Raw genomic sequence first — 7,220 nt, 5'->3', positions numbered from 1 at the left:
GAATTAACAACAGAGACATAGATGAACGGATCCCCATTGGAAAAACCCTAGGATCCGCCGCCTGCTTTCCTCCATTTATCAGAAGAAAGAGACGAACTTCCCCTCCCCTTTCAACAAAACAGTCGCTGCCCTTCTCCTTCACTCTCTCTCACCTGCAGACTCCTCTCATAGAATCAGTCCTTCTTTACACACGCGCTCAAAGCACATTACTAGCGTATGAAATCGACTTTGAAGTTCAGAAGCATTTATGAGATTTTGAATAAAAAGCTCACAGAACCGAGGGAGATTAGAGTTAAAAGTGATTTTCTGAAATTGCTCTTCTAATGCTATGTGTTATTCCATATTTTTGGGTTTTAAAGAGAAGTCCGATTCAAATCGATGTTCGATTTCCGCTGCCGTTGCTATTGCCGGTTCGTTATTGTTTCTGTTGTTGGATCTCATCGTCTATTGCAGACCCTAGCTTGTTGCATTCGGTTTATTTTCACCTGTATCTAGGTATGTTCATATTCTTTATTGCACTATATCGGATCATGAATGAAATTTTCTTTGTTTGTTTCTGCCCGATTCTGTAAAACCAGTAGGCTCAATTGTTGAATTTAACTTTGAACTTCTCTCTTTGTTTATCTCTGGTTCTAGTAGCATAATTCAAAATATTCGAGTATGATTTTGTTTTGTCGATGAACCTAACATCTGCCTGCTAAGGTTTATTCACATAAAAGTGATGATTCGTGGTTTGAGCTACTATTGAGAACAACAGAGACGTGAAATTGACCACCAGTTGGTTAGAGTCATTTCTGAAAAAATCAATGTAGTATTTTAATTGCAGAATTATACAGTTTATTGGTTTCGTAGCCTCTCATATAATTAACAGATTCATATTTCAATGGCTAATTCATCTATGCACTCGAGTTGTTTAAGTATTTCCAGCGTTTCATTAAGAACATGATGAGTATATGATTAACTGAAAGTTGACGTTTGTGATTTTGTTCAGATGTCGTTGGGATGGACTTTGTTTTTTTTTCTTTTTCAAATATTAATGGTTAAAATGAGTTCTTGTATTCCTGTAAGTTCTTATAGCTATCTATGAAAGTGTGTTTGGTTTATGCATATTATCTCTTTGTGGGAATTGAATTTGTTAATGAATCAGTAGTTAAACATGCACATGTCATTCACCACGACTCCCATAATTCTCATGCCTCACAATAATTTTGAACTTAAAGAAATAAATGATTAAGATATGAACATTCGTAGCTTTGCTTTAGGCGCGGTTATAAATCATCACGGCTATGAGTACGATTTTTGTTGCATAATCGTGATACATAATCCCCAATTCGAGTGTGAGTTTCACGTGAATCGACCATAACTTCAAATAATAATAAAAATTAACATGTTGTAAATCGCGGGTGCGTTTCACGTGGTGCGATTCGCAATATGTACAAAAAATAAACGAGCGCGCGACATCGCGACTTGTTCAAACAAATTCCATAAATATTAAAAGCGGTATAGAAGCATTAAAACATAAAAGGTTCTAAAACATATAATAAATCAGATAACTAGGCCAAATATTAATTGTTAAGCGACCGTGCTAAAACCACGGAACTCGGAAATGCCTAACACCTTCTCCCGGGTCAACAGAATTCCTTACCTGGTCTTCCGTGTTCACAGACCATAAATAGAGTCAAATTTCCTCGATTTGGGATTTAAAATAAACCGGTGACTTGGGACACTATAACTTATTCTAAGTGGCGACTCTGATCAAATAAATAATTCCATTTCGAATTATGTCACTTTAATTGGAAAAACTCCCTTATCCCTATCCCCCTCGGGAAAAAGGAGGCGTGACAGTGATGTCGTGCCATATTGTGAGTGTTAATGCTAGAAGAGTGATGCCGTGCCATAATATGAGAGTTAATGCACGAAGGGTGATGCCGTATCGTTTCTATTATTTTTATGATAAGATTTTGAGTAAAAACACGAAGGGTGATGCCGTGCATTTTTCCTTTACTGTATTCATTGTTTATGTTGATTCATAGTATATTGGTTGTTCCAGTTATCATTCTGCTGTATTTTCTTATCTCGTATCTCCCCCAGTATGTTTCCTTCTCCCTATATTTTCTGTCTAGCTCTTCATTACTGTTATTTGTATATACACTGTTAAATTATATAGGTTGATTTGTAGGTGCCTTGCCTTAGCCTCGTCACTACTTCATCGAAGTTAGACTCGACACTTACCAGTACATGGGGTTAGTTGTACTGATACTGCACTCTGCACTTTCTGTGCAGATTTTGGTACCGACTCGGGTTGATCGAGATTTTACTATTGGACCGCTATCCGGAGACTCAAGGTAGATATGTCGGCGTTCACAGACCTTGAAGTCCCCGTCTATCTTTTCTGTTCTACTGTTTCTTTCATTTAGACAGTTGTATTTCTTTCAGACTATTACTTGTAGTGAATTCTAGAATGCTCGTGAATTATGACTCTAGATCCGGATGGTAGAAATTAATGCAGTTTTTATATTATTTCGCACTCACTATATTTCATGTTAGCTAATTATTGTTAGTTACTTAATGGAATAAGAATTGGTTTAATGATTCTCTAACGTTGGCTTGCCTAGCAAGTGAAATATTAGGCGCCATCATGGTCCCGGCGGTGGGAATTCCGGGTCGTGACAACATTGAATATATATTATGAATTTATACTCTTTAAATCACAAACCTAATTATAATAATCGATAAGTGAAACACAGAAAAGAAATATTTATGTATTGAAATTAATAAAAATAAATCATATGCAGTTATTCACCAGTAATTTAAGGTAGTAGTTAAAAGAGCTAAAAGAAAACATAGAGAACGAAGGTACAAATATTCCTTATTAAGTTAGCTATACAAATCAATATTCTTTTTAAATATAAATTTACGCACTTATTTTATAATTCAAAAATAATATTTATATAATTGTTTTTAAAAATTTAATACTCATTTAGATAGGTTACACGCGCAACACATGTAGCGTAAAATATATTAAAAGTACGAAAACCCTTAACGAAATGTCATTCACCTTTTCTAGCCTTTAAAATAGCGATCACACTAGATAAAATTGTTAAATTAACTATTTTCCTAATATTTATAATTATGGAATTAATAAAATTTCTACTATTAAATATTATCTTATTTGAAGTATCTCCTACTATTTAGGAATCTAAAGTTAAACTAAAATTTAAAATATATTTAAATACATTCCTTATTTGAATTGGATAAAATAACTATTCGCCTGTGATATAATTCTTCCATATATAATAAAGTGATCTTAACTCCAAAAATGTTAACCCTCTCACTCGAGGTAGACATATAGTTTATTTTATAACTATGAGTATGTTTCCTCCTCAAGACACAAACAAACCTAAACATCTATAAAACTTAAAAGTATAAATAAATGCAAATAAATTATTTATTGGAAACAACAAGGATTTTAGCTTTATAAGCATTAGCTATTGAGGTGTAGAGAATTATTTTTAAAAATTACCTAGATAGTTAATTTTGAAAAATAAATAATCTGAAAGTATAAAATAACTATTGAAGTTCTAAAAATGAACCTAACCAAAAGTAAAAATTCCTTTAACAAATAATTCTAAGGTAAAATAACAAGTAAGAGTTGTTTAATATTCAAAAATTTGAAATTAGCTAATTAAATTTCACAATAATTTTGATGGAATATAGTTTAAAGATCAATGTTTGCACTAAAAACTTTTTGAAGATGAGTATAATCTATTTATTTATATCAATACTATCATACAAACAAGAAAGTCTAACATGAAATGTTGATCAACTTTTACCCTTCACAAGCATAGTTCGTGTTGAATAAAACCATAATTACAGTTAATACCTTATTTTTAGTAGAACTAAAATTTAAGATTTTAATGACTTCTATGGGATAGAGTTCTTTCTTTATTGAGTTAGCTAAATAAGATTGGCATTAATCATCATGTTTATGATTTTAAATTTTTTTCTTTTAACTTTTATTATGTAATCAAACACAAATTATAAAATATTATTTATAACACTTTTGTAAAATTTACCTGAGATGAGGTACACGCGCAAAACGTATACCCTAAACTAGTCATCCAAAAATATGCGTGCTGAAGTGAACACATTTTTATATTGTGAAGATTTATCATAAATTTTATGCACTAACTATCAAACTATTGCAATTCTTTTTCTTTATTAAACTTTTGGACTGACAAATGAGCAAGTTCAAAGAGTCAGAGTTCTTTCCCTTTTTGTTAGTCTCATGCTTTTTATGTTGCAAACCTTTAGTGGAGTTTGCAACAGAGATATCTTTATTATCTAAATGTCAATTCGTGATAATACTATTTTAGAATGTTATGCAAATGATGCTAACAACAACAATAACAAAAAACTAAGTAAAATTTACAAGTGAGGTGTGGACAAATGATACTAACATTAATAAGAATAATATTTTGCAGGTTTAGTGTGACAAATTGTCAAAAGTTCCTCGTAAAGACTACCTTGTTTAGTCACTCCATGTTACATGCAACAGTCTGTGTTAAGCTGGCACATATGGAAGGATGTTTAAGTGCCTAATAGGAACATGCCCTAATTTTAAGTGTCAAATGAAAAGCGGTGCCATATTTAGGTACCTGCTTATCTATTCGGCATTTATACTAAGTGGTCGTTTGGTAGCTGGTTAGGAGAAAAATTATTCATGTATTGGGGGCAGCATAACTTATGCAATGTTTGGTAGTCATTAGTTATTTTGTACAAAATTCAGCATAACTAATACTTATGGAATGTTTGGTAGCCATGTTTGGAATAACTAATATATGTATTAGCAATACATGAATAAAATATCGAAATGATAAATTTACCCCTATCATTTATACATAAAGGCTTCCTTCTATAGATTGATTTGTATCAAACCCTTTGGAGAACAAGCATGGAGATACCGATGCCTCACTGCTAGGCTCTTCCTTTTCACAATCTATTAGAGACAAAATCAGTAAATAAGTATTTTACTTTAAAGTTTATATAATGTATATCAATTTCTAATATAACAAACAAAATATTCAAAAAAAATAATACATTAGTAACTAATATATGTATAACTGATACTTGCATAACTAATCCATGCATTACTTATTCCTGTATAACTGCATAACTAAACATGTATAACTAATACCTGCATAACTCTAACCGGCAACCAAACGACCGCTAAACGTCTTTTGTCCTTGTCATTGTACTCACCTACTCTTACAGTATCATGTGGTTAGGAAAATGGAGATGAACTAACAAATGGGTACGGCAGAAGAGTTGTAACGTCAATCTTGGAAATCCAGGATCGGATCTCAATACAAGGTGACATATTGTACACAAAATTTTACATAAGCGGTGTCATAATTTAAAAAAAATGAACAAGTGAATAAATTACTATAATGACAAGTGATGTCATTTTCTGTATGTAGTCCCGATATTTTTATTTTTCTTCTTGTGACATTAGTTGTATTTTTATTTGTCTGAACTGTGGAAAACTTCACCCAATAGTCTATGAAATATTTCGTATAATCAATCGAAGTACGCACAAGCTTCTCAAATAGCACCATCTTTTAAGAAAGAAGTAATAATTTATTACTTTTGATCACGCAACCATGTATCAACGCTTAAGCCTAGTATTAATACGCCATAACTTGTCGCATATATACATAGCTTGCTTGACTGTGAGATTGACCGATCGAACAGAGACGATAGTCGACCATAATAATCTGAAAATTTCGTGCGAAAAAGCTCTCGCTCAACGGATCAAAGATAGCCACGGATAACAAGCTAATGACTCCAAAGAAGCTTTTAAGGTCAGGAACTTGAACCCATAATTCTACAATCTTGGGCCTAGACCCTAGTTTTTGGGCACGCTGGGCTGTGTTCGGATGTTGATTTCAGATCTATTTGTAAACAATCCACGTTATAATATGTTGGCATTCGTCATTTACTTTGTTTTCTCGGTTGGCTCTTTTAGACACACGCATCATTTGCTTTGTTTTCCGTGGTTAGCCATACATTAACTTAAATTGATGCTTAATAGTTAGATTAATATTGATTTTTTTTCATTCTTTATATTTCAGTGTTTCATAATTTTGTAATTAATTAACTTGTTAATTTCTCAGTGAATTACTTGGAATGCTTACGCCATTTTAAAGTTTTTGCAAAAGAAATGAGCCAAAAAAAGAAGAAGAGTAAAATGTATAATTCATACTTAATCCAGTCGACAATTGATGTAATAATTACGTGCAAAGACTATTTTTAACCCCCCCCCCCCCGCCCCCCCAAAAAAAAACCCAAACCCCAAAGATACCTAAATGTTCAAAATGAAATGTTTTTCAATATAGATCAAGAAAGAATTTTTTACATAGAGCAAGAATGAATTTAAGAAAAATGATAGTGTATAGTCGATTTTAAAATAAGGTAGGAAAATGGGATGAAGCCCGCTGGAAAGCTTTTGATAAAATAAAGGACTCCATTTTAGTGCCTACAACGCCAAGAAGCCTTTATTGCTATACCTATCAGTTATTGAAACCACTATGTGTTGGCTTAATATGATGAAGACAGACGGAAGTAAAGGGCCATATACTACAAACATAAGAAAATGACCGACTACAAGATCAGGTGTACCAATTTGGAGAAAAGCTGCTTGGCTTTGGTTTGGGTTATATATTATATATATATATATATATACACACACACATATTATGTATGTTATATACAAAAAATATATAAATTTTATAAACCTTTGTGGTTATCAGATGTAAATAATTTCGACCGCAGGCTAAAAATAATTTTTGTCCAAGAATTTATCCCTTTATCCGGTTTACTAGATTTATTTAATGCAAATTTAAATTAATCGAACCAATAAATATCAGAACTCATATACTTAAAAGAGAACAAAAAAAGAGAGAGAGAGAAAGAGAAAGAGTTTCTGGGTGACTGGGTGTATGTCTGTGTACACAACACTAGCTGCTATTTTCTTCTATTTTCATTGTTAGCATGTTAGTGAGTACTCTCTGTGATTCTTATTTTAATTAAAAAAACCAAAAGAAAGAAATAACATAAATGCTGGTAACATATTTCAAAGGATACAAAAAATACATAAGAGGAGCCAAGTAGTTTATCATCCATTATTTTATGTGGGGTGGTATGTGAGAGATTCCAAA

The 7,220-nt window shown here is 32.2% G+C and overlaps 1 long non-coding RNA gene across 1 annotated transcript; it reads left to right on the top strand.

The window, feature by feature from the left end:
* On the top strand, positions 1-2,531 carry LOC142164309 (uncharacterized). Its single transcript, XR_012695095.1, has 2 exons — positions 1-495; positions 2,180-2,531. It is a non-coding gene; the product is annotated as an uncharacterized LOC142164309 (long non-coding RNA).
* Positions 2,532-7,220: the final 4,689 nt, after the last annotated feature.

The sequence above is a fragment of the Nicotiana tabacum genome, chromosome 9, assembly GCF_000715075.1.
Source record: "Nicotiana tabacum cultivar K326 chromosome 9, ASM71507v2, whole genome shotgun sequence".
NCBI lineage: Eukaryota > Viridiplantae > Streptophyta > Magnoliopsida > Solanales > Solanaceae > Nicotiana > Nicotiana tabacum.
Note: the sequence above shows the minus strand (reverse complement) of the source record. Positions and strands in the feature narration are given on the sequence as shown.